Source organism: Salmo trutta, chromosome 15, assembly GCF_901001165.1.
Source record: "Salmo trutta chromosome 15, fSalTru1.1, whole genome shotgun sequence".
Classification (NCBI taxonomy): Eukaryota; Metazoa; Chordata; class Actinopteri; order Salmoniformes; family Salmonidae; genus Salmo; species Salmo trutta.
Window position 1 is genome coordinate 35,083,166 of NC_042971.1, and position 24,349 is coordinate 35,107,514.

The 24,349-nt window shown below is 44.3% G+C and overlaps 1 protein-coding gene across 5 annotated transcripts in view; it reads left to right on the forward strand.

The window, feature by feature from the left end:
• The window catches only part of auts2a (activator of transcription and developmental regulator AUTS2 a), a 471,784-nt gene that overhangs the window by 130,508 nt on the left and 316,927 nt on the right, over positions 1–24,349 (forward strand). The window lies entirely within an intron of this gene.

A 24,349-nucleotide genomic window follows, 5' to 3' on the forward strand; every position in this document is an offset into this window, starting at 1 on the left:
ATTCTGCAGGTTACCTTCACTTTCTTGGGCAGTAGGGACTTTGGTGGTCTGCTTGAAACATGTAGGTATTACAGACTCGGCCAGGGAGAGGTTGAAAATGTCAGTGAAGACACTTGCCAGGTGGTCCGCCCATGCTCTGAGTACATGTCCTTGTAATCCGTCTGGCCCCGCGGCCTTGTGAATGTTGGACTGTTTAAAGGTCTTACTCACATCGGCTACGGAGATCGTGATCACGCAGTCGTCCGGAACAGCTGGTGCTCTCGTGCATGCGTCAGTGTAGCTTGCCTCAAAGCGAGCATAAAAGACATTTAGCTCATCTGTGGTCTCACGTTACTGGGCAGCTGCAGCTGGGTTTCCCTTTGTAGTCCGTAATGGTTTACAAGCCCTACCATATCCGCCGAGCGTCAGAGCCGGTGTAGTAGGATTCAATCTTAGTCCTCTAGTGACGCTTTGCCTGTTTGATGATTCGTCTGATGGCATAGCGGGATTTCTTGTAAGCATCCGGATTAGTGTCCCGCTCCTTGAAAGCGGCAGCTCTAGCCTTTAGCTCAGTGCGAATGTTGTCTGTAATCTATGGCTTCTCGTTGGGATATGTACGTATGGTCGCTGTGGGGATGTCGTCGTCAATGCACTTATTGATGAAGCTGGTGACTGAGGTGGTGTACTTCTCAATGGCATTGGATGAATCGCGGAACATATTCCAGTCTGTGCTAGCAAAACAGTCCTGTAGCGTAGCATCCGCTTCATCTGACCACTTCCGTATTGAGTCACTGGTACTTATCATGGTGGCAGGTAGCCTAGTGGTTAGAGTGTTAGACTAGTAACCGAAAGGTTTGAAGATTGAATCCCTGGGCTGACAAGGTAAAAATCTGTCGTTCTGCCCCTGAACAAGGCCGGTGTTCCTAGGCCGTCATTGAAAATAAGAATTTGTTCTTAACTGACTTGCCTAGTTAAATAAAGAAAAAAATTAAAATACTTCCTGCTTCAGTTTTTGTTTATTAACAGGAATTAGGAGGATAGAGTTATGGTCAGATTTGCCAAATGGAGGGCGAGGGAGAGCTTTGTATGCGTCTTTGTGTGTGGAGTTAAGGTGGTCTAGAGTTTTTTCCCCCTTTGGTTGCACATGTGACATGCTAGTAGAAATTAGGTAAAACGGATTTAAGTTTGCCTGCATTAAAGTCCCCGGCCACTAGAAGCGCGCTTCTGGATGAGCATTTTCTTGTTTGCTTACGCCCTTATACAGCTCGTTGAGTGCGGTCTTAGTGCCATCATCGGTTTGTGTTGGTAAATAGTTTCATCTATTTTATTCATAGCCGTCTATCTTGGTAGATAGTTTGGTCTAGAGCTTATCTCGAGCAATCCCTCGAGACTTAAAAAAAATTAGACATCACGCCAGCTGTTATTGACAAATAGACCCCCACCCCTCGTCTTACCAGACGTCGCTGTTCTGTCCTGCTGATGCACGGAGAACCCAGCCAGCTCTATATTATCCGTGTCATCGTTCAGCCATGACTCTTTGAAACTTAAGATATTACAATTTGTAATGTCCCTTTGGTAGGATAGTCTCAATCGTAGATCATCCAGTTTATTTTCCAGTGATTGCACGTTGGCCAATAGAACGGTTGGTAGAGGCGGTTTACCCACTCGCCAACGAATTCTCACAAGGCACCCCGACCTCCGCCCCCTGTATTTCCGTCTTTTCTTCATGCGAATGACGGGGATTTGGGTCTGGTCTCGGGGACGCAGTATATCCTTCACGTCAGACTTCTTAAAGAAAATGTCTTTGTCCAGTTCGAGGTGAGTAATCGCTGATCTGATGTCCAGAAGCTCTTTTCGGTCATACGAGACGGTAGCAGAAATATTATGTACAAAATAAGTTACAAACAATGTGAAAAAACAAACAAAATAGCACAGTTGGTTAGGAGCCCGTAAAACGGCAGTCATCCCCTCTGGCGCCATTATCATACTATCAGCATCATAAAAACGGATTGTATTTCAACCACATAAAATATGCATCCAAGCCTCCGAGTGGCGCAGCGTTCTAAGACACTGCATCTCAGTGCAAGAGGCGTCACTGCAGTACCTTGTTCGGATCCAGGCTACATCACATCCGGCCGTGATTTGGAGTCCCATAGGGCGGTGCACAATTTGCCCAGCGTCATCCGGGTTTGGCCGGTGTAGGTTGTCATTGTAAATAACAATTTGTTCTTAACTGACTTGTTAAATAAAGGTTAAATTAAAAAATAAATAAAAATTGCTGACCTGAAATATTTTCAGAAGCATGTTGAGTCATTTTCACAGCTTTTTATTTCCTTTCAACCGGTCAAACTGATGTTTTTTGGAAATTTTGCACAGAATGTCTTTCCTGTTTTTACATTTTTTCTTATTGCATTTTCTCCCCGGGTCCTTAAACTTCTTTGCTCCGCAAAAGAAGCAGAGATGACAGAGTGATCTTTAGTGATGTCAACTAGATTTAAGCATTCATTCTATCTATTTATGACATTATTCTGGTGAGAAAGGGTTTATTTAGTCTTCTAGGGCAACATAGAACGACAGAAGAGACGCTGCATGTATCTAATTATAGACAAGTTAACTAACAAATAGCCTACCAAAATGTCAGAAATAATAAGCAGAAACATATCACAATCAGGCCCAAAAGAATGTAAGAAAAAAATGATTCTGCCATGTCTGACTGTAGCGTACAGCGCGTTTTCTATATTAGCTGGTTAGGGTCGGGTGCGGTCCTCAGATTTTCACTTTATCACATGTAGTCGGGTGTTTGCGGATGGGTTATCAGCAATTGCGGGCAGGTGCGGGCGAACAAACAGTTGACCTGCGCATCACTAGTAGAGATTAGTAATTGATAGCAAGGTACATTAAACGGCCCAATGCAAAGTCACTTAATCCCTATGAGCCCGATGGCCGGTTGAGGGCCACAGCATGGGGGAAGAAACTGTTCAGGTGGCGGGCAGTTTTGGTCATGATTGATCTACTGTAAACCTGCCTGCCAGAGCGGTGCTTTTGAAACATGGAGCGTCTGGGTTGGGCTGGGTCGACAATGATCTTACCTGCACGGTTCCTTGATGTTGGGCAGGTGGCAGCCGATGACCTTCTCCGTAGACCAGACAATGCGCTGAAGTTTGCTCTGGCAGTGGGCAGACAAACACCCAAACCAGACGGTGATAGAAGAGGGGAGGATGGACTCAATGATGGACGTGTTGAGTTCCATCTTGTTGTGACTGCACCAGGCCACCAGGCGATCAACCTCTCCATGGTACTTGGGCTCGTTGCTGTTGGAGATGAGACCCACCAGGCTGGTGTCATCAGAAAACTTGAGTAGGGGAGAGATTAGTCAGGATGAGGGAGAGTGGGGAGGTAGATAGGAAGTAGATAGGATGGGGGGCAGGGTGCCAGGCGTTCTTATGGCTGAAGGTGTTGTTAGCTGAGGGGCAAGATGGCTGAGGGCACTTTATGAATTAAAACGACTGTAGAACTAAGGTTGTAGAATGTGTTTGGCATTGACATGTAGTTGACACTGGTTTTGATTGAAAGGATTACATTTGAAGGCTTGCAATCCTGGGAGAATCCATCTATTCTGACCTCATTCAGTCGATGGTGGTTGGTATGGGACGGCCTAGTGGTTAGAGCGTTGGGCCAGTAACCGAAAGGTTGCTAGATCAAATCCCCGAGCTGACAAGGTAAAAATCTGTCGTTCTGCCCCTGAACAAGGCAGTTAACCCACTGTTCCTAGACTGTCATTGTAAATAAGAATTTGTTCTTTACTGACTTGCCTAGTTAAATAAAGGTTAAATACATTTTTTTATTAAAATGAGTGGAAGCTGAAGTAGTTTGCTCGCTTACAGCATATGCACAGCCTGCAGGTAGGTGTGTGTGAGAGAGGGTGGTGGGGTAGAAGATAGATGGAGGCATCTGGGGGTGGAGGAGGCCGGGAACGTGAAGTGTAGCTTGTTATGGTGTGGTGGTGTTTGAGTCATGGCCTGTGGTGTGGTGAACAGAGGCATGTTGAGAGGCCCATCTGCTCTGGAAATGAGAGATGAGGAGGAGGGGGGACTGGGGCCTGAGCTGTCCCTCTGCCTGCCTGCCTCTGGAGGTGTGTGTGTGTGTGTGTGTGTGTGTGTGTGTGTGTGTGTGTGTGTGTGTGTGTGTGTGTGTGTGTGTGTGTGTGTGTGTGGACACACTGTTGGGAATGACAACTATACACCCTGGAACAAGCTGGGTAGCCATTTGATTAGCTGTTCAGGAGTCTTATGGCTTGGGGGTAGAAGCTGTTTAGAAGCCTCTTGGACCTAGACTTGGCGCACCGGTACCACTTGCCGTGTAGTAGCAGAGAGAACAGTCTATAACTAGGGTGGCTGGAGTCTTTGACAATTTTTAGGGCCTTCCTCTGACACCGCCTGGTATAGAGGTCCTGGATGGCAGGAAGCTTGGCCCTGGTGATGTACTGGGCCGTACGCACTACCCTCTGTAGTGCCTTGTGGTCGGAGGCTGAGCAGTTGCCATGCCAGGGAGTGATGCAACCTGTCAGGATGCTCTCGATGGTGCAGCTATAAAACCTTTTGAGGATCTGAGGACCCATGCCAAATCTTTTCAGTCTCCTGAGGGGGAATAGGTGTTGTCGTGCCCTCTTCATGACTGTCTTGGTGTGTTGGACCATGATAGTTTGTTGGTGATGTGGATGCCAAGGAACTTGAAGCTCTCAACCTGCTCCACTACAGCCCCATCGATGAGAATGGGGGCGTGCTCGGTCCTCCTTTTCCTGTAGTCCACAATCATCTCCTTTGTCTTGTGTCATCAGCAAACTTAATGATGGTGTTGGAGTCGTGCCTGGTAGTGCAGTCATGAGTGAACAGGGAGTACAGGAGGGGAATGAGCACGCACCCCTGAGGGGCCCCCGTGTTGAGGATCAGCGTGGCGGATGTGTTGTTACCTACCCTTACCACCTGGGAGGCGGCCCGTCAGGAAGTCCAGGATCCAGTTGCAGAGGGAGGTGTTTAGTCCCAGGGTCCTTAGCTTAGTGATGTGCTTTGAGGGCACTATGGTGTTGAACGCTGAGCTGTAGTCAATGAACAGCATTCTCACATAGGTGTTCCTTTTGTCCAGGTGGGAAAGGGCAGTATGGAGTGCAATAGAGAATGCATCATTTGTGGATCTGTTGGTACGGTATGCAAATTGGAGTGGGTCTAGTGTTTCTGGGATAATGGTGTTGATGTGAGCCATGCCCAGCAGTATGGTGCTCAGCCAGTGGGGGAAGAGACAGTGTTGTTCTACAGCTAGCAGCAGGTCACCCCTCTCTCCAGCCTTTAGTCATTCTCAAATAGGATTTCTACCAGGTTAGCAAGGTTTTATGGGTCATTTCTGCACTAGTCTGTGCACACAGTGCAGTATGCAAACCTTTTCTCTGTTTCTCTCACCTTCACACACACACACACACACACACACACACACACACACATTCACTATCCATATCCCTGTCAGTCTGCCATCACTCACTATCATGCACAAGTACACACAGTCTTTCACTCACCCCTCACTGAGCTGTAGCAGATGTCACTCTCTATCTGAGTGAGTGATGCAGCCTTTTCTATCCCTCTTCATCTGGGGGGTTAGGGCTGACATGACGGGCTTATGACAGCTCAGCACATATTGGTTTTAAGAGAAGGAGATGCTAGAACCCTTTCCCAGGTGGAATACTTACTTCTGTGGACGTATTGGCACAAAGCACTGTATAATAGATTTCACTGTGAGTGTTTCTTAATCTGCTGTGCAAAATGTAATATTATGTTCAATTTCAACTTGGCAGGGTCACCCTTATTCACTAAGCCAACAAGTAATTCAAAGAAAAGCAATTTCCTGATTGTCTGATAAGATGGCAAATCTGTTCCGGTTATGGGCATGATAATTGTTGCTGTCACAGTTATGATTTACAGACGGTGATCCAATCATAGGGCTTGTTATTCCACTTGTGTCATTATCATGCCCGACAAACAGCAACAATTGGAAATTGAAAAAAGTCCCACGCAGCTGTGGTTTCCCCTCACTCACTGTCATTTTGCCAGCTCCACATATTGATGTTTACAGAGACAGAAAGAGCAGTGTATGACATATAGCTAGTAGCTACTGTACACAAAATGAAACAGATGAGAGAGATGTCATTACCAAGCGTTTAGAGCCTTAGCTGTGTTGACAGGCCTGTCGGAAGGCTTTTTCAAAACATTAAGACAGGCTATAAAGTACTGTTACACACAGTAGCTGAAAACATTATCCACTACACTGTTAGGCCGCTGTTAGGGCGGCAGGTAGCCTAGTGATACAGAGTTTGGAAAGGAACCAAAAGGTCGCTGTGTTGAATACCCGAGCTCAAAAGGTGAAAAATCTGTCAATGTGCCCTTGAGCAAGGCACTTAACCCTAATTTGCTCCAGGGGCACCGAACTACTATGTCTGTAAAAAAAAATACATTTCACTGCACCTATCCAGTGTACAGTATGTGACAATGCGAACCTTTTGCATTGTTTTTCTTTACTCTTATGCAGTGGTGGAAAAAGTATCCAAATGTCATATTTCAGTAAAATAGAAAAGGACTCAAGTAAAAGTAAAGTCACAGAGTAAAATACTACTTGAGTAAAAGTCTAAAAGTATTTGGTTTAAAATATACTTAAGTATCAAAAGTATATGTAATTACTAAAATATACTTAAGTATCAAAAGTAAAGTATAAATCATTTCAAATTCCTTATATTAAGCAAACCAGACGGCACCATTTTCTTGTTTTCTTAATTTCCGGATAGCAAAAGGCACACGCCAACATTCAGACAATTTACAAACGAAGCATGTATGTTTAGTGAGTCCTCCAGATCAGAGGCAGTAGGGATGACCAGGGATGTTCTCTTGATTAGTGGGTGAATTGGACCATTTTGTTGTCCTGCTAAGCATTCAAAATGTAATGAGTACTTTTGTTTGTCAAGGAAAATGTATGGAGTAAAAAGTATAATATTTTCTTAAGGAATGTAGTGAAGTAAAAGTAGTCAAAGATGTAAAGTACAGATACCCCCAAAAACGACTAAAGTAGTACTTTAAAGTATTTTTACTTAAGTACTTTACACAACTGCTCTTTTGTACATCGGTATGGTAGTTTTGAGAAGGCTGTGTCAGCACATAACTTGGTGGCTTTATAGAGTACACACTGTAGCTCACAACATTGATTCATCCCCCACATGTTGCTCTCTCGTTATGCAATATTAACATGGAATATGCACGCAACATGACCAAAAGTATGTGGACACATGCTCGTTGAACATCTCATTCCAATATCATGGGCATTAATATGGAGTTGGTTCCCCCTTTGCTGCTATGACAGCTTCCACTCTTCTGGGAAGGCTTTCCACTAGATGTTGGAACATTGCTGTCGAGACTTGCTTCCATTCAGCCATGAGCATTAGTGAGGTCGGGCACTGATATTGGGCGTCCCAAAGGTGTTTGATGAGGTTGAGGTCAGATTTCTGTGCAGGCCAGTCAAGTTCTTCCTCACCGATCTCAACAAACCATTTCTCTATGGAGCTTGCTATGTGCATGGGGGCATTGTCATGCTAAAATAGGAAAGGGCCTTTCCCAAACTGTTGCCACAAAGTTGGAAGCACAGAATCTTCTAGAATGTCATTTTATGCTGTAACATTAAGATTTTTTACAGTTGGCACTATGCATTCAGGCAAGTAGCATTCTTCTGGCATCTGCAAAACCCAGATTCGTCCGTCGGACTGCCAGATGGTGAGGTGTGATTCATCACTCCAGAGAATGCGTTTCCACTGCTCCAGAGTCCAACGGCATTGAGCTTTACACCACTCCAGACAACACTTGGCATTGCGCATGGTGATCTTAGGCTTGTGTGCAGCTGCTCGGCCATGGAAACCCATTTCATGAAGCTCCCAACGAACAATTATTGTGCTGACGTTGCTTCCAGAGGCAGTTTGGAACTCGGTAGTGAGTGTTGCAACCGAGGACAGGCGATTTTTACGGCAAACGCGCTTCAGCACTCAGTGGTCCCATTCTGTGAGCTTGTGTGGCCTACCATTTCGCGGCTGAGCCTTGTTGCTCCTAGATGTTTCCACTTCCCAATAGCAGCACTTACAGTTGACCAGGGCAGCCTGAGCAGGGCAGAAATTTGACAAACTGACTTGTTGGGAAGGTGGCATCTTATGATGGTGCCACATTAATTATAATCTACATAATAATTCACATTTCCTGTTGCTGCAGGATTATTTGCCTGCTGTAGCAATCTGGCTCAAATTAAGATCCTTCATCTGTAGCAGCAGTTGGAGCCTGTCTTGCTAAAAACCTCTGAAGCTGCTTGACAAGTCTAGGCCATCGTGTTTTTGCAAATGGCTGTTTTAATTTCTCTCTCTCCCTCATCCTCTCCCTCGCTGAGAAACCTTTGCTTTGAAGTGTCAGTTAGTTTTTCTAGGGGGAGGGGGATCTGCTCGCTCCCAGTGGCATGAATGTTAATGTGACTCATTTTCCACTTATTTTTCCACTTTCGAGTCCCTCTGGCTGTCAACAGCGTTAGTAGCGGTGGCGGGAGCTATACCGAACAGCGGAGCTCATTAGCCGCAGGGGCCGCTGGGCCGAGTGGCCGTGGAGACAGGCAGACTGTCAGCTCGGGCGCTCTCTCTCTCTCTCACACACACACACTTTCCCCCCCAATGCCACCCTCCCTGTCTGTCACTCCTCTTTCCTTCAACAAACCCCTCCGAGTCAATTTGCTTAAATTAAGTAGCAACACTTAAACCAAAGTGTAGGCCACTTATGCCTTGGCACTGCGTAGCTGTCAGTCATCTCCAGCAGCAGTTACAGGTGTTTAAGAAGCTTTTATCAGGCCTGTCCACAACATGTCACTTCAAGTACAAGAGTGTAGTATACTCTCAAATCAAGTGGACAGTGTTGTTTCATATCCTGCTGGCTGGGGGAGAAGGCTACTTTTTTAAATTGTCAGTGTGTCAGTGTATCATAGTTTTACAGGGTTTTATCCTCAGGGTGAATTTTGTGTGGTTTTGAGGTAATAGTCCACACCCACACACATCCAAACACACCTCACGTCTCCTCTAGCTGTCCGTCAAGCTTTTTCCAGTTCGTAAACAAGGCCTATACTTTCTGTAAAAGTTTCCAGTTGTGGAAAGAAGACAAATGAACGTTCTCTCTCTCTCTCTCTCTCTCTCTCTCTCTCTCTCTCTCTCTCTCTCTCTCTCTGTCTCTCTCTCTCTCTCTCTCTGTCTCTCTGTCTCTCTCTCTCTGTGTGATTGTGGGTGGATGGATGGGTGGGTGGGTGGGTGTGTGTGTGCCGGTGGGTGGGTGCCCTGCTGTTAATCCCTGAGAGCGCTGACCGCCCCTACCAGCCAGAGAACAAACCTCTCTCACGAGCACTATGTAAGAGGAGGCCTAGTCCTGCACACACCAACACTGCCCAGACTGCCTAGGCTTTGATAACTTATCTACCTCTCACAGTCCTCTCCTTTTACCCTCCCTCTCCTCTGCTTTCTGCTCCTTGCTTCCTTCCACAGATGGGGAGAGGAGAAGAGAGCCATCTCTTTCTGGGCTAAGGAATCCGGGGCCCTTGCTTCATTATTTGGTTATTAAGTGTTAATGTGGAAATCCCAGGCATGTATCGGCCAGAGCCCGAGCTTGTAATGCAGCCATCATCCAGCAGCACACACACATGCACGCACACAGACAGACACACAGACACACACACACTGGTAAGTGGCAGGTTTCCTGCCGAACTAATAGGTTTTAATAAGACGTGTAATTGCCCCCCCCCCCCTTTCTGTGATGCAGCCATCCGAGCAGAGAGTCCATAAATATCAATTATGCGAGTTTTGGGACCTGGCTGGGCCAAGATACTCTGTAGATAAACCAGGTAGGAGAAGGAGGATTGGGTCAGGGTGTGGTAAGTTAGGGGCCGGGGAAGATATAGCACATTGTGGTGTCTTTGTGTGTAGTGTACGTTAAGTCTCCACCCCATCCCCCTTCTTTTCCTTCCTTCCCCCATCCTCTTCCTCCTGCTCTCCCCTTTCCCCCTCAAACCCAGAGGTCATGTAGCAGGTGTAGAGGAAATTCCAGCTACGAAGGGCTCATTGACCTAACATTTCAAGGGTCCCTCGCTCTAATCCGGTTTAGGATGAGATAGCAAGGCAGGCCGGGACGCTCTTTGCCCAATGTCTCTCCCCTCTTTCCCTCTCAGTCCCTCCCGCTCTCCCTCCCTCCCCTATGCAGCACAATGAGGCCTGTAAGCCCCCGGAGCTCAGAGATTTGTTGGCGGAGTCTGGCTCCTTTCTGGCCATAAATTGCTCCATCTCTACAGATCAGGCCAAGGCTGAGTGGCGACAGCACCTCAGCTCTTTTTCACAGCCTGGGCTAAAGCTAAAGCACACTAGCTACATAGTTTAAACAGTGTTTAAATAACACAGCGGGATGAATCGGTTGGGGCCCCTAGGAGAAAGTAATCCTTAACCCGCAGACAGACAGTGTGATTTATGGATAGAGTGGCCGGGCCCCTGTTCTCAAGGAGCGATGCGAGCCACTCTTTTTCTCCTCCTTATAGAAAAATGTCTGTCTAAGTGTCTGTCTGGCTGGCGTGCTGAGCACAGCTCTGCAGGCCTGTTCCTGATCTGCTCCAGCTGTGGAGAGGGAGGGGTTTAGCTCAGGCTCTGCTCTGTTCCATAGAAATGTGTCTTGAAAAATAATGGAAAGTTGTCAACCCTCACCCCCTCACTGCACCATGTAAGGATTGGGAGGCTTCTTTGGTTGGGAGAGTATCTGGTTCACTTATGAGGAATAAATGATACCTGTACTATATTATTCAGTCTGAGTGATGCTTAGAGATTGGGTTGAGGAAATCTCAAACACAATCTATTTAGATTCATAAAACATAATGAGAGGTTGGATCGTTAACACAATGAGACGATACTCCCACCGACACAAGTTCTCTCAACATAAACAGTGCATCATGCTGCTTCCTGTGGATCTAAACCCATATGTTTAATAGAATACAGCCAGAAATATTATAAAATGGTAATGACGTGCAGTGCATGGGGGAAGTGGATCATCTGCCTCAGCCAATAGGCATCCAAGAATGTAGACTAATCATAAACTTCCTGGTTTCATGTGATCATAGTAGAGCCAGTTTAAACATGGCAAAGGAGCTAATGTTTCTAGAATAAATATTTTCTTAAAACTTGCAGAAGAAGAACTCAGGGGAGAAAAAACATTTCATCTTATTTGGCTCACAACCAAATGATATCGCTGGAAATGTAATGAAGACTTTATGAATAAAAAGTAAGCCAACAACAAAGCCAGCTAGTAACTGTTATGTCTGTGCTTTTCCTTTCCATTTAAAACTCCTTCAGTTCCTCATAGCCTTGAGCACACTGCTTGAGCACACTGCTTTAACACACTGCTTTAACACACTGCTTGAGTTTGTTCTTTTCTGGATTGGACTCCCCTTAGTGCCTTACAGTACCTGCCCATCTTGAGCAGTTCTATCACAATCATCATACTGATCTTCTCTTTTGGAGAAGCTGGCTCGTTGCAGATACTGTAGAATAAGATCATCAGACTGACAGTGAATGACACTTCCCTGCGGCTATGTGTTGGAACGGCCCGATGACAGCAGTTTACTAACTTTTATTTACCGAGCCCAGTCTCTCTACACCCAGCCCCCAGCTCTATTCTGTTCAGTGCTGAGCCAGATTAGCCTGCCAGACATACGGCTCCGTGCACAGCCCAACACAGCAACAGCACGCAGCACAGCCCAGTACACAGCACAAGCCCAGACCACATCCAGCCAACAACTCAGCCTCTGCCAACGCACAGCCGTTGCCGTCCAAGAAGCGAACAGAGAGGTCTACGATTCAGAGAAAGAGCGAGAGAGGCACTACTGCCTAGTGGTTAGAGCGTTGGGCCAGTAACCGAAAGGTTGCTGGATCGAATCCCCGAGAGGACAAGGTAAAAATCTGTCGTTTTGCCCCTGAGCAAGGCAGTTGCCCCACTGTTCCCCGGGCACCGTTGATGTGGACGTCGATTAAGGCAGCCCCCCGCACCTCTCTGATTCAGAGGGCTTGGGTTAAATGTGGAAGACACATTTCAGTTGACTGCATTCAGTTGTACAACTGACTAGGTATCCCCCTTTCCCCTACTCTGTTTGTGTGCGTGTGTGCATGCTTGCGTGTGTGCATGCTTGCGTGTGTGCATGGGGGGGAATAAGTGCTAATGAATTCTCTGGCCAATGGAAGCGGGAGAAGAGAAATGTTCTGAAGCTGATTTCTGCTGTGTTGAGCAGTTCCTAGAGAGCCTTTACCACAGCTTTTCATCATCAGATACCCACATCCGCTTTTCCCTGACAGATAGAGACCCTGGATAATAGTCAATATCCCCACCACTCTTCCGTTCCTCCGTTACGGTTCTGCTTTGCTAACATTATTGCCCCCCCCCCGACACACACTCCTTTTTCCTCCCCATAGCAATCTAGAAATTTCACTGATTTGTCTCTCATTTGCCATTATCATATCCCACTCTGATAGTGATGGGAAATAGCTGCAGACAGTGGCATTAAATTGAATGTAATAATTGCGAGGGGAATGTGACTTGTGTTAAGGAAGATAAGGCCTCTCATCTCATGTCATCATGACTGCTGTATCACTGCTACGTGCTATCTCATGGCTAATTGACTGTAATGTAATCCTGAGTTACCATATCAGTCCACAGCAGATCATGTCACTATGAATAATAATACCATGGCAACGTTTCATGTCAAGATAAATGCTTTTAGACTGTCATGATTTTGATTAAGTGGGGGGTGGGGTACTGTAGTGTAGCATACAGTACCAGTCAAAAGTTTGGACACAAAAACCAAGGTTTTTCTTTATTTTTACTATTTTCTAAATTGTAGAATAATAGTGAAGACATAAAAACTATGAAAAACACATGGAATCATGTAGTAACCAAAAAAGTGTTAAACAATATATTTGAGATGCTTCAAAGTAGCCACCATTTGCCTTAACGACAGCTTTGCGCACACTTGGCATTCTCTCAACCAGTTTCATGAGGTAGTCACCTGGAATGCATTTCAATTAACAGGTGTGCCTTGTTAAAAGTTACTTTGTAGAATTTCTTTCCTTCTTAATGCGTTTGGGCTAATCAGTTGGTATACAGGGGTGGTAAACAGAAGATAGCCCTATTTGGGAAAAGACCAAGTCCATATTATGGCAACAACATCTCAAATAAGCAAAGAGAAATGACAGTCCATCATTGCTTTAAGACATGAAGGTTAGTCTATCCGGAAAATTTCAAGAACTTTGAACGTTTCTTCAAGTGCAGTCGCAAAAACCATCAAGCGCTATGATGTAACTGGCTCTCATGAGGACCGTCACAGGAAAGGAAGACCCAGAGTTACCTCTGCTGCAGAGGATACGTTCATTAGAGTTAACTGAACCTCAGATTGCAGCTCAAATAAATACTTCACAGAGTTCAAGTAACAGACACATCTCAACATCAACTGTTCAGAGGAGACTGTGTGAATCAGGCCTTCATGGTCAAATTGCTGCAAAGAAACCACTACTAAAGGTCACCAATGAGAAGAAGAGACTTGCTTGGGCCAAGAAACACGAGCAATGGACATTAGACTGGTGGAAATCTGTCCTTTGGTCTGATGAGTCCAAATTTGAGATTTTTGGTTCCAACCGCCGTGTCTTTGTGAGACGCAGAGTAGGTGAACGGATGATCTCTGCATGTGTGATTCGCACCGTGAAGCATGGAGGAGGAGGTGTGAATTCAAGGCATACTAAACCAGCATGGCTACCCCAGCATTCTGCAGCGATACGCCATACCATCTGGTTTGCGCTTAGTGGGACTATCATTTGTTTTTCAACAGGACAATGACCCATCACACCTCCAGGCTGTGTAAGGGCTATTTTACCAAGAAGGAAAGTTATGAAATGCTGCGTCAGATGACCTGGCCTCTACAATCACCCGACCTGAACCCAATTGAGATGGTTTGGCATGAGTTGAACGGCAGAATCAAATCAAATCAAATTGTATTTGTCACATGTGCCAAATACAACAGGTGTAGACTTTACAATGAAATTCTTCGGAAAAGCAGGAAGGAAAAGCAGCCAACAAGTGCTCAGCATATGTGGGAACTCCTTCAAGACTGTTGGAAAAACATTCCAGATGAAGCTGGTGTAGAGAATGCCAAGAGTGTGCAAGGCTGGCTACTTTGAAGAATCTAAAATACTAAATATATTTTGATTTGTTTAAAACTTTTTTGGTTAGGACATGATTCCATGTGTTATTTCATAGGTTTGATGTCTTCCCTATTATTCTACAATGTAGAAAATAATAAAAATAAAGAAAACCCCTTTGTGTGTTCAAACTTTTGACTGGTACTGTATATGTCAATTGTTTATTCAATGTTACTTTGAAGGATTATAATTCCCATTCTTTGCCCTAGACTGGGGATCCACAGAGTACTTTTGTGTTGTGTTGTAGAATCAGGATGTTAATGTGTTGATTTGTGCGGTGCTGTTTCTGTCTGTTTCTGTTTGTCACTGTCCATTGTGACCAGATTAGGCCTAATCTGTTCAAGCAGGATTTGCCAAGTGCTGTTAGGTGCTTTTTACTCCGCTCCAGCGTGTCATGTCATCTCCAGCAACACCGTTTAAATCCCACACATACACACCCACTTAGTTTAGAGACAAACAGGGCCTGAGAGAAGACAAACACCTGTGGAAACAAAAACCTTCCAGACTTACAAATGCTTCAGGCAAAATAGGCTGCTGTATTCTTTGAAATGCCCCTTCTTTGCATATATTTGCATGGTGCACAGAGAAAGCATTTTGCTTGTCATAGAGTTAGAATTCAAGGGAACTTTGGGAAGCCCTTTTCAATCCAAGCTGTCATAGTAAAGGCTGTATGGCCTGGTATTAGCTGGACTATAAACCTGCTGTCTTATTTTATGTCCTGACTGTGCAGTATGTCACTGTTTACCTAGTATGATCTATGATGCATAGAAAATGAATCTATTTCATCCATCTTTATGCTTGCTGTGATGTAAACCTCCTGTCTTACTGTGTGTCCTGACTGTCCTGGTGTGATTCAGAGTGATTCTCTCCCTCCCCTCCCCCATCCTAACAGCAGCCATGTACCTTGTCACTGGTGGACAGACCCTAGCAGCAGCACAAAACGTGTCTTTGTACAGTACAAAATACTGAGGACAGAGAATGTATTGTTTTATTATGTAGGAATGCAATAGTGTATTGTACTGTAGACTCAACAGATGGTACAATGGTTAAAAGCAGCAAGAGCTGATGAGTAAGATTGCGGCATAGAGTTCCTCTGTTCTCTGACCTCCCTTTGTTTGACCAATCTTTATGGAAATTACTGCTTCTACAAGCTATAAAATACAAGCTACAAACTTGAACATTGCTCCTAAAATGCCAATAATAAAAGCAGACAAAAAAACTGATACACGGCTGCAAAGAAACACACAAATACACAGCCAACCTGATGATCTACCTGAGATCTCTCCACTACCAGAGCAATCCAACACGCCTGGCGGCTACACCTCCAACCTAGACCTAGCCAAATGTATTGAGACAACTCTTGGAAATATTTTCAAGTGGCTGAGGAAAAATCAACAGCACGATTTGCTAGCCTGGAGAACAAGCTAGAGAGTATGAAGGGAATGCTAGCCCAGCATACCGTGGCCATCCAGGGCCTGCGCTCTTACGGCGCTAAACTAAAGGCGGAAGTAAACAAGTCAGTGTGACAAAATCGAGCAATTTGACACAAAATTATCCATGCTCGAGGACAGAAATAAATGGTATAATTTACACGTGATCAACCTGAGAGAAGAAAACAACAACGCTCTGGCTTACACGGCTGCTAACCTTCTGAGAATGTTCCCATCCCTAGCTGAAGTCATTATCTGTCGGGGGATTGGTTGAGCCTTCTTGGGTGTGTGACATCACTCCAAGCCCTTGCCAAAACACAAAACATGGCGGACAATTTCTCTCACCTCGGATCTAAAACCAGTAGTAACCACCAACTTTATTGACAGTTATCTTAAAATGAAGAGACATACCTAACATTCCCGCACCCCAATAACATCGTCGCAGAGGAGGGCTTGCTATCTAGACAGGGTTTGAGTCACCTCATACATTTTCTTATAAACCAGCTCAGCTAGCGACACTGGCTAGTAACGTTAGCAAGACTGCAGTCTAGACTAGGGAGCTCATGGACACATATTCTTCATAGGCTTCAGAAGCCAGATGGATATATATGATTCCACCATGGGCAACAACAACTGGCTACTAGTTCGTTTTAAGCCAAATATGTTTAACTCATAGCTAGTTTATCCATTGACCACCACATTTAGAAGGATAAGCTACTGACTGAAATGTAGCTAGCTAGCATGCTGGCCAAGCAGTAAACAACTAACAGTTAGTTAATCGTGGACGACAAACGACGACGCTAGCTAGAGTTTGGAGCTCATGGGCACACACGTTACAATAGCCAACTGGTTAGACATGATAACACTCCATAGGCAACAATAACTGGCAACTAGTTTGTTTTCAGATAAATATGTTTAACTCATAGTTAGTTTATCCACTTACCTCCGCATTTAGGAGGACAGCTAAATTACTACAATGTAGCCACTACTAGTAGCCACTATTAGCCAACTAATTGAGGATTACCTATGCTTTGATACATTTGGTTTAATTTGCTCATACCAAATAACAGACAGTTTGTGGAAAGGTAAAAATAACAATTAGTTGACTCAATTTATGTATGATCGGGCAGTGAAACTGTAATAGATTGGTAGCTAGCTGCTGAGGCTTTCATTTATTTCCCAATTAAATAAGATGAAGCTAGGTTTTTCAAGTCGTTTGGTGCTTGCTGCTCATGCTGGCGAGCAAGCTACCGACGGCTCTGCAGCACATCTGTGTGACATCACACACCCAAGAAGTCTCAACCAATAACCCAACTTAATTCATGAATATTAATGACTGTGTCTTACAAAAAGTCATTTCGCACACCGTATTGCCTGCCGAGACAAACACTGGCTAATCCCAGAGTCCCCATCATGAAATGCCTGCGCTTCAACGACCGAGACAGGATCCTCGAGAAAGCAAGAAAATCACCTGTGGAGTTTGCTGGTCTCACTCTCAGGTTTGCAGCTGATTACAATGATTATACCTCCAAGCGCCGGTGTCCCTGCTTACCCGATCATGAACCGCGTGAGGGGCTTTGGCTACCATGGTTTCCAGCTGTACCCGGCCACTATCAAGCTGGTGCATGGAGCTGAACAACGTCTCTTTCAGAACATATCCGAAGCAGAGAAGTTTGTTACCTCTCAGAAAGAAAAGGCAGTGAACAGCCCGCTTGACTGCTGGTAAGACCGACATAAGCTTAGCTAGCTTATTACAAACAAGGGCTGTCCTTGCCCACTGGTCATGCCACTTACTGGACTGAATGTTCATGAACTTGCTGTTTCCAATCCTGTTTATTTTTTTTATTTTTTTTATTTCACCTTTATTTAACCAAGTAGGCTGTTGGAGAACAAGTTCTCATTTGCAACTGCGACCTGGCCAAGATAAAGCATAGCAATTCGACACATACAACAACACAGAGTTACACATGGAATAAACAAAACATACAGTCAATAATACAGTAGAACAAAAGAAAACAAAAAGTCTATATACAGTGAGTGCAAATGAGGTAAATTAAGGCAATAAATAGGCCATGGTGGCGAAGTAATTACAATATAGCAATTAAACACTGGAATGGTAGATGTGCAGAAGATAAATGTGCAAGTAGAGATACTGGGGTGCAAAGGAGCAAGATAAATAAATAAATACAGTATGGGGATGAGGTAGGTAGATAGATGGGCTGTTTACAGATGGGCTATGTACAGGTGCAGTGATCTGTGAGCTGCTCTGACAGCTGGTGCTTAAAGCTAGTGAGGGAGATATGAGTCTCCAGCTTCAGAGATTTTTGCAGTTCGTTCCAGTCATTGGCAGCAGAGAACTGGAAGAAAAGACGACCAAAGGAGGAATTGGCTTTGGGGGTGACCAGTGAGATATACCTGCTGGAGCGCGTGCTACGAGTGGGTGCTGCTATGGTGACCAGTGAGCTGAGATAAGGCGGGGCTTTACCTAGCAGAGACTTGTAGATAACCTGTAGCCAGTGGGTTTGGCGACGAGTATGAAGCGAGGGCCAACCAACGAGAGAGTGTACAGGTCACAATGGTGGGCTTTGGTGACAAAACGGATGGCACTGTGATAGACTGCATCCAGTTTGTTGAGTAGCGTGTTGGAGGCTATTTTATAGATGACATCACCGAAGTCGAGGATCGGTAGGATGGTCAGTTTTACGAGGGTATGTTTGGCAGCATGAGTGAAGGATGCTTTGTTGCGATATAGGAAGCCGTTTCTAGATTTAATTTTGGATTGGAGATGCTTAATGTGAGTCTGGAAGGAGAGTTTACAGTCTAACCAGATACCCAGGTATTTGTAGTTGTCCACGTATTCTAAGTCAGAGCCGTCCAGAGTAGTGATGCTGGACGGGCGAGCAGGTGCGGGCAGTGATCGATTGAATAGCATGCATTTAGTTTTACTTGCATTTAAGAGCAGTTGGAGGCCACGGAAGGAGAGTTGTATGGCATTGAAGCTCGTCTGGAGGTTAGTTAACACAGTGTCCAAAGAAGGGCCAGAAGTATACAGAATGGTGTCGTTTGCGTGGAGGTGGATCAGAGAATCACCAGCAGCAAGAGCAACATCATTGATGTATACAGAGAAGAGAGTTGGCCCGAGAATTGAACCCTGTGGCACACCCATAGAGACTGCCAGAGGTCCGGACAACAGGCCCTACGATTTGACACACTGAACTCTATCAGAGAAGTAGTTGGTGAACCAGGCGAGGCAATCATTTGAGAAACCAAGGCTGTCGAGTCAGCCAATAAGAAAGTGGTGACTGACAGAGTCGAAAGCCTTGGCCAGGTTGATGAATACGGCTGCACAGTAATGTCTCTTATCGATGGCGGTTATAATGTCGTTTAGGACCTTGAGCGTGGCTGAGGTGCACCCATGACCAGCTCTGAAACCAGATTGCATAGCGGAGGAGGTACGGTGGGATTCGAAATGGTCGGTAATCTGTTTGTTAACTTGGCTTTTGAAGACCATAGAAAGACAGGGTAGAATAGATATAGGTCTGTAGCAGTTTGGGTCTAGAGTGTCACCCCCTTTGAAGAGGGGGATGACTGCGACAGCTTTCCAATCTTTGGGAATCTCAGACGATATGAAAGAGAGGTTGAACAGGCTAGTAATAGGGGTTGCAACAATTTCGGCAGATAATTTTAGAAATTGAGGGTCCAGATTGTCTAGCCCGGCCGATTTGTATGGGTCCAGATTTTGCAGCTCTTTCAGAACATCAGCTATCTGGATTTGGGTGAAGGAGAAATGGTGGGGGCTTTGGCGGGTTGCTGTGGAGGGTGCCGGGCAGTTGACCGGGGTTGGGGTAGCCAAGTGGAAAGCATGGCCAGCCGTAGAGAAATGCTTATTGAAATTCTCAATTATATTGGATTTATCGGTGGTAACAGTGTTTCCTAGGCTCAGAGCAGTGGGCAGCTGGGAGGAGGTGCCCTTATCCTCCATGGACTTTACAGTGTCCCAGAACTTGTTTCAGTTAGTACTACAGGATGCAAATTTCTGTTTGAAAAAGCTAGCCTTAGCTTTCCTAACTGCCTGTGTATATTTGTTCCTAACTTCCCTGAAAAGTTGCATATCACGGGGCTGTTCGATGCTAATGCAGAACGCCACAGGATGTTTTTGTGCTGGTCAAGGGCAGACAGGTCTAGAGTGAACCAAGGACTATATCTATTCCTAGTTCCATTTTTTTGAGCGGGGCATGCTTATTTAAGATAGTGAGGAAGGCACTTTTAAAGAATAGCCAGGCATCATCTACTGACGGGATGAGGTCAGTGTCATTCCAGGATACCCCGGCCAGGTCGATTAGAAAGGCCTGCTCGCAGAAGTATTTTAGGGAGCGTTTGACAGTGATGAGGGGTAGTCGTTTGGTCGCAGACCCATTACGGATGCAGGCAATGAGGCAGTGATCGCTGAGATCTTGTTTGAAAACAGAAGAGGTGTATTTGGAGGGCGAGTTAGTTAGGATGACATCTATGAGGGTGCCCGTGTTTACGGATTTGGTGTTGTACCTGGAAGGTTCATTGATAATTTGTGTGAGATTGAGGGCATCAAGCTTAGATTGTAGGATGGCCGGGGTGTTAAGCATGTCCCAGTTTAGGTCACCTAGTAGCACGAGCTCAGAAGATAGATGGGGGGCAGTCAATTCACATATGGTTTCGAGGGCACAGCTGGGGGCAGAGGGAGGTCTATAGCAAGCGGCAACAGTGAGAGACTTGTTTCTGGAAAGGTGAATTTTTAGTGATAGCCCTCTCAGAGAGCTGCCATTTGTTGAACTATTCGAGAAGAGTTGAGTTGAAGCATTAGGTTGCTCAAACCAACTTTATTGCTTTTCATGGAGGACTGGCTTGACTTGTGAGGATGACCACACATATGAAGACTGTTCCTACAATCCCAAAACTGTGATGGAGAAATGGGCTAGTAATTCAAATGTTGTGAGAACCCTAATAAAATAATACAATTAATACAATTATATAACATCTCTATATGTTTATTTAGTGAAATTCACCATTAAACCCAACCCAGTACCATTACAATTGCTAAACACAATAGTGTGTATTTGGGACTTTTACCATTGAAGCCATTATAACTGTTGTAGCATAATGGTTTGTTTGTTCAACAGGAACGGTTTAACTAATCCAGACCTTTTTTAAAGGGAATAAGCTACACACACAGGATCCGTTTCCCAGACACAGATTAAGTCTAAGAGAAGGACAGCTTCTGTGTGTTTGAATTGCTTTCATGGAGGACTGGCTTGAATTGTAAGGATGACCACCCCATTATTTTCATCATGTGCAAAAGCTATTGGTTTTCTACACAAAGTTGCAAAGGGTCCATTTAATAAACACGAGGGGGAGAAAAGGATGTGACAGTATCAGCAGCAACAGTGGCATGTAGTGGGCAAAACCTGGTGCAAGCGACTTCAATTGCTAATTTCTCTGAACAGGGAAAAAAACATCACTACATTCACTGATAATACATAACATAATATGAATAAACAATACTCCAACCTGCAGCTTCATACTACTTGTCAAACATAGAGAACTGATAAAGTATACTGGCAGTTGGGGTGGGCTTGGTGTGGGGTTTGGGATGTCCGTGGGTTGCTTTTGACAATTTATTTGGATTCCTCACGTCTTAGTCATTGTTATGAAGTGGTTTGGTCCAAATTGGATGTTGGGTATTATATTTAATGAATATTATATAAATGTCTTTCAACAAAATAATGTTGCAGGTATGCTAACTACAGAAAACATTTCAGAACAATCTGGAATTACACTTGGGAAAGTAAGCTTAACTTTCATCCCTTGCATAAGGTACTGCTTGGGAAAAAAAGAGGTCTTGTCTCTGAAATGTATTTCCTTCTGGTAAAGACCTCATCCAAGCCACTTTCAATTGACAGATTGTGGAAAAAAGATCTCCAATCATCCAACAATGTTCTCAATTGGCTAACAATATGGCACAATATAGCTCTATCTTCCAGAAATTCGAATCACCAAATGATTCACTTTAATAAAAAGGTATACAAAAACATGTTGTTCACAAAATGTATTACTCCACGGAAATTATATAAAATCAAAGCCAAACCATCACCCAATTGTACTCTCTGCACTGCTGACACTCAGGGCACCTCCATCCATATGATGTGGGAATGCTCAGGGATAAAATCATTCCAGAAGATGATCTGCCCTGTGCTCTCCATTTTAATATCAAAAACAATCCAGCGTTTACCATCTGTTCTACTACTTAAAGTGTCAATCAGTTGAAACAATAACAGAGCCGTCTCCCTGCCCCGTTTCCATACAAAGCTGGGGGATGGGACTGAAGAAATGTAACCACTCACAAATTCATAGACAGAGCTATGTCTGCAATGACTAGCCATCAATGATATAAAAAATATTGTTTTAACCATATTTTCAGGCTATATAGTATTGTATTTGTTTACTATTGTATTGTATTTGTTTACATTGACTTTGTTTATAAACATTGTAGGAAAACAAGCTTATATTTTGGGTTCTGGCGGGGTACGACAGTTTAACTAAGTTCATGATGCATTTCTACGTTAAATTCTTTAAGAATCAATGTGTACATATCATTCATTTATAAGTAAAAATATGTATGCAGCACCTGCAGGTTTCCCCTTTAATGACAGCTTAAATGTAGAGTTCTCTGTGGCCGGCTATATGGCAGATAAAGGATGGTGGCGTGTCATTGGAAATATCCTCATTCGCTGTCAGTGCAGGATTGGCTTTTAACTTATATTGACATAGCCAACATGGAAAGCTCAGCTACTAGGATGCATAAGCAGTGAACATTTCATGTTGGAATCAGGCTGTTGAACAATTTAAATCTCTTCTGTAGGTAGGTAGACAAATCTGCTAGGGGTCCTGGGTGGCGGTGGGGGGGGCAACCTCATTCTTGTATTATTATTTATTTATTTTGTTTTCTTGTCTTTTGTGCATGTTCACATACATTACTGCCAATATATTATATAATATAGTGCCTTCAGAAAGTATTCATGCCCCTTGACTTATTCCACATTTTGTTGTATTACAACCTGAATTCAAAATGGATTAAATATGTTTTTTCTCGCCCATCTACACACAATAACCCATAATGACAAAGTGAAAATATGGTTTTAGACATTTTTTTCAAATGTATTTAAAATGAAATACAGAAATATCTAATTTACATAAGTATTCACACCCCTTTGCTACTACACTCCAAATGGAGCTCAGGTGCATCCAATTTCCTTTGATCATCCTTGAGACGTCACTACAACTTGATTGGAGTCAACCTGTGGCCAATTCAACTGTTTGGATTTAGAAAGAAATGCTCCTTCCTATGTAAGGCCCCACAGTTGACAGTGCGTGTCAGAGCAGAAACTATACCATGAAGTCCAAGGAACTCTCCGTAGAGCTCTGTAATAGAATTGTGATGAGGCATACAGTACCAGTCAAAAGTTTGGACACACCTACTCATTCAAAGGTTTTTATTTATTTTTTACTATAACACATCCCAAACCATCTCAATTGGGTTGAGGTCAGGGGATTATGGAGGCCAAGTCATCTGATGCAGCACTCCATCACGCTCCTTCTTGGTCAAATAGCCCTTACACAGCCTGGAGGTGTGTTGGTTCATTGTCCTGTTGAAAAACAAATGATAATCCCACTAAGTGCAAACCAGATGGTATGGCGTATTGCTGCAGAATGCTGTGGTAGCCATGCTGGTTAAGTGTGCCTTGAAATCTAAATAAATCACAGGCAGTGTCACCAGCAAAGCACCCCCATACCATCACACCACCTCCTCCATGCTTCACAGTGGGAACCATACATGCAGAGATCATCCGTTCATGCGCCTCACAAAGACACGGCGGTCGGAACCAAAAATCTCAAATTTAGACTCATCAGACCAAAGGACAGATTTCCACCGGTCTAATGTCCATTGCTCATGTTTCTTGGCCCAAGCAAGTCTTTTCTTCTTATTGGTGTCCTTTAGTGGTGGTTTCTTTTAGAGGTCGACCGATTAATCGGAATGGCCGATTAATTAGGGCCGATTTCAAGTTTTCATAACAATCGGAAATCGGTATTTTTGGACGCTGATTGTGGCCGATTTATTTATTTATTTTTTACACCTTTATTTAACTAGGCAAGTCAGTTAAGAACACATTCTTATTTTCAATGACAGTGGGTTAACTGCCTTGTTCACGGGCGGAACGACAGATTTTTACCTTGTCAGCTCAGGGATTCATCTTTGCACCCTTCCAGTTACTAGTCCAACGCTCTAACCACCAGCCTTACATTGCACTCCACGAGGAGCCTGTGTGGCAGGCTGACTACCTGTTACGCGAGGGCAGCAAGAAGCCAAGGTAAGTTGCTAGCTAGCATTAAACTTATCTTATAAAAAACAATCAATCTTAACATAATCACTAGTTAACTACACATGGTTGATGATATTACTAGTTTATCTAGCGTGTCCTGCGTTGCATATAATCGATGTGGTGTCTGTTAATTTCTCATTGAATCACAGCCTACTTCGCCAAACGGTTGATGATTTAGCACTGTCGTTGCACCAATGTGT